Here is a 4,443-nt window from a genome sequence, read left to right on the forward strand (position 1 = left end):
AAATCGATGTTCCCAAATTTTTGATATTATCTCTCAAATTCCAGAAAAAGTCATATAAAAAAAGAGTATTTGAACATTTTTGTATTTCAATATTTGGAGAAGCTAAAATCAAGAAATCAAAAATGTGGGAAAGTCAATTTCAAGTAGATTTGATGACGAATTCAAATCTGTTTTTAGAATTCTTATCGCTTCATAAGATCAATTGGTATGTTTTGCAAAAAACTCGTCTAAAATACTATGTCACGCGTGTGTTAGACAAAAACAGAAAATCACAGTATCGAATCCCCTTAATAAAATGAAAGACCGAGAGTGTATACTAGAAGAGTATATTTTAAATGAACATTAGAAAGTATCGAATATTTGGTAATGGAATTAGTTATGCTGTATGACCCCCTACCCCAGTCATGCCAAACGCATCCCTCCGCTTATTTTTTATGGCCCGTGTTCATAATAATATGATAAATAACAAATTGAAAAAAATAATAATAAAAAACCAATATAAAATTTTCCTTTCGTATCATAACTATGTTAGTGATATGTATACATTATGTTACTTTCCTGTCTTATCTTCTGATATTTGATAAACTATAATTTAATAAATGTTGTATAGTATTGTAATTTGTAAATAATGAATACAATTAAAAATGTGTATAAAATGTTTTTTTTATCATTGTCTAATATAATAACGATACAGAGCGAAGGAGGTCCGTCATATATTGGTACCTATATTAAAACTAGGTACTAAGTATACTGTATGATAATTTATCTATATTAGATACTATTAAAGTAATTTTCTTTTAGTAATAATATAATGTTAGGTAGAATACATTTTTGGCAAAAACATTGCATTTGATAATTTCATTGTTTTTATAAATTATAACAATACATGTTAAATGTTTCAAGTATCCTTGAATAATATTATTTAATTACAATAAAATGAGTAACTAAATCGTTGTTTTTATTTTAATACATAAAATCTGATTAAGAATAGGTGCTATATTATGGTGCCAATGAAATTCTTGTTAGAAGAAGCCTTTTTTTTTGGTGACTCGAAAAAAAAATACACATCCTTGTAAAATTAATATATTCATTACTTCGCTCAGAATCCAAAATGTATGTTGTCATTAAAAAAAAGTAAAACTTAAAAAATTATAACATTAAAATTAGTAAAAATATAAAGTATTTACAAAAACATATTAACGTTTAATGAAATAACTAGTGTTTTTTGATATAGAATCAGCAGCTGCTACCTACAAGTTATACCTATACAGATGACAATACATATGATCAGTGGTGTTTTTCAATTTTTTTTCTGGGGGGGGGGGGGTCATAACTCGACATAATATAGGTAAGTACTACTGATATAAAGAAATAGTTTTAATAGATATAAGAATAGAAATAGTCGTTTTATTAAATTTTAATAGGCAACTATTTAAACATTATGGTCTAATTTTAACACAAGAATATTTTATAATTTTTAAGTTTTGATCCGATAATTTGACATAATATCATAACAGAGAGCAGCTCGATTCAAACTTGCACCATTATTAGTCGAATGTCGCGCTTCACGGGTCTGTCTTAAACTCTTAACCGAATACAATCACTTTCCTGGGCAGTACGATTAGACTGATAATTAATTTGAATAGTTGCATTTCGGGTTCTTCTGCAATTTTTCCGCCACTTTATAGGAGGCATATTTAGTAAGTCACAAACACACAACACTTTTTTAATTTTATAGAAATGTGTGGCTTTTAGATATAGTAATATTATAGATGCACAGCAAAGAGACGTTTACATTTTACCACAGACAATTTACATGTTACCATAGAGTCTATGGCATAGACCATAGATCATATACAATATACCATTGTTTTTGAGTAATGTTAAATAAGTTATTAATATTGCTATAGTTATTTGTTACGACATAAATATTATAATAATATAATAATACAAATCAACAACATGCCCGATTAACCAATAGCAACCAATATAATATATTATACACTGTTAAGCCACTGTTTCACTTTTCCGGTGGATTTTCCTAAATTGTTCTCCCGGTTAGAACCATCCTCGTACTTCAATGAATATTATAAAAAAAGAATTAGCGAAATTGCTTCACTGTTGTATTTTTGACATTCAGATTTCTTTATCAATTTTTAAGATAGTTTCTATCAATTTTTTAACATATTTTTTATTGATTTTTTAACAAACATAATTTTTACTAAAATTTCTATTCAATTTCTATTTTTTATAAAATATGAATTTTTCATCAAACATTTTTTATTAACATTTTTTATTTAATATATATTGAATTTATGTTATTATCAATTTTTTTAAACAAGTTAAAAATGGGGATGGCGATAATTTTGGTTAGGAGGTGGCACCAACTTTTTTTTTGTATATCCTGATAGCAGTAATTGAGCACTAAAGGTTGGTACTCCAACAGATTTTAGTTCTGGTTAACCCCCCGTGTAACTTTTTACTGACTACAGAACTAATTTATAAAACAGTTCCGTTGCATAGCACTAATTTAGCACTGAATTTTAGTGCTGGTTTCGAACCCGATACGTGAAGTTAGCGGAGAAAGGTAAGCCCCCATATAACTTTTTACTGACCACAGCACTAATTTTCAAAATGCTATGGTTGAATAGCTCTAATTGAGCACTAAATAGTGGTGATATAGTGGAAATTAGTCTTTAAATTTTTCCGCTAACTTCACGGACCTTGTATTCGGATGTAACAGTAACGTTAATTTTAATAATAATACATTGACTGTATTAACTATCATCGAATTAAGATCTATATTATAATATAGTATACTAAAGTATTTGAGTAAAAGTATTTAAATAGCTTAAATACCTACTAGTTTTTAAATAAATATCTTTCTAAAAATAATAATAATAATAAAACAACAAACAATGTAAAAACATCAAAGGACATGACTCTGCAATTGTTTCATCAATGTTACTTTCCTTTCATAATATAAGGAACATATGAAATATACATAATTTAAGAGGCATCGATATAATTTACCACAATTTAATGTAAATTTTAATAATGAACGCTAAAATTTGTGTGTAAACTTAAAGAATTTTCTTCCGTTTTGTTGAATTGAAATTCTAATCAAGGTAAAAAATATATATTTAAACAATAAATACCTTATGCTATCTACCAAGCTTGTAGAATCACAACAAACGTTGATGATTATAAAAAATCAGTTTTCGAAAAACTAGATTTAATTTTTTTTTGTTTTAATTCAAAAATCAAAATTGTAAGCACTTGCAATTAGTACGAAATATATTTATATTGATATTTACACTTTCATTTTCAACATTTATCACTTAATAATGTAGTGAGATAAAAATAAAAAATAGAGAAGGGAAGTCGTGGAAGTGCAGAGTAATGCATCAAATTACAAAGGGTTGGACAATTAAGATGGTACGTATATCGGTACTTAAATTACATTATTTTTTATCCTACTGCAGAATATTATTAGTTGAGTACGGAGTTGATAATCTGTCATAGAGTGTAAAATATATGTGTGTTCACTTACCTCTTATAGTTGCGAAAGGTATTCGTTTATCCTTGTTAGAATGGATATATCTCTGATTGGTGTGGATCGATACACGTTACTATTATTTTACGACTTATATTACAATATCTTCTACCATTTATGAGTTCACATTTTGCTTATGCACTGTCTCTCTGTATTCTCTGACTTTTTGTATTAGCGATGTAATATAAAGACAGAAATGATTTGATATCATGTAAAGATTAGGAATGCTTTGAATTATAATATTGATTAATATTTTTATATATTATGTTTTAGGTATTTGAAAGTTGTAATTCCCTGATATATGTGTGTCTTTATAAATTTTATAATTATTCGCTTGCTTCATGCCGTATTTGGAGCAGAGTTTATTATTTGTTTTTTTTTGTTTAATATTTACATGACTCGCATTTCAATTACTTATATATCTGAAGTCTAGTCGCTTAAGAGGAAAGTACGTCAGCCCATCGCATAAGTATGTCCGGTCTCTTGCTCGAGATCTAAACTGCAGATATATTTAGCCAATCCAACGTCTAAGAGAGACAATGAATTGACAAGCAGTATTTGAAGTGGAGTTTATTATTTGTTATTATAGATTGAGATGCATTTGACGTGGTGTATATAATTTGGATTAGGTTTTTAGGAATGTAGAATTTAGATATGGATGTAAGGATGTCATTGGCCCTACATAACTTAATATTATTGAAGGATCATTATAGGTTTGTAAAGAATTGAAATAACAATATTGTCATGGTAGGATAGTTGTAACGGAGTAAAACATAAAATGGTCCTTTTCAGGACCACTAACAACAGAGAATAGCACGCGACATACACAAGGTACCTATCATGACAAGTGGTAGATTTTATAGAAGTATATTTCACCGGTATGATGA

This window comes from Acyrthosiphon pisum, chromosome A1 (assembly GCF_005508785.2).
Source record: "Acyrthosiphon pisum isolate AL4f chromosome A1, pea_aphid_22Mar2018_4r6ur, whole genome shotgun sequence".
NCBI classification, from domain to species: domain Eukaryota; kingdom Metazoa; phylum Arthropoda; class Insecta; order Hemiptera; family Aphididae; genus Acyrthosiphon; species Acyrthosiphon pisum.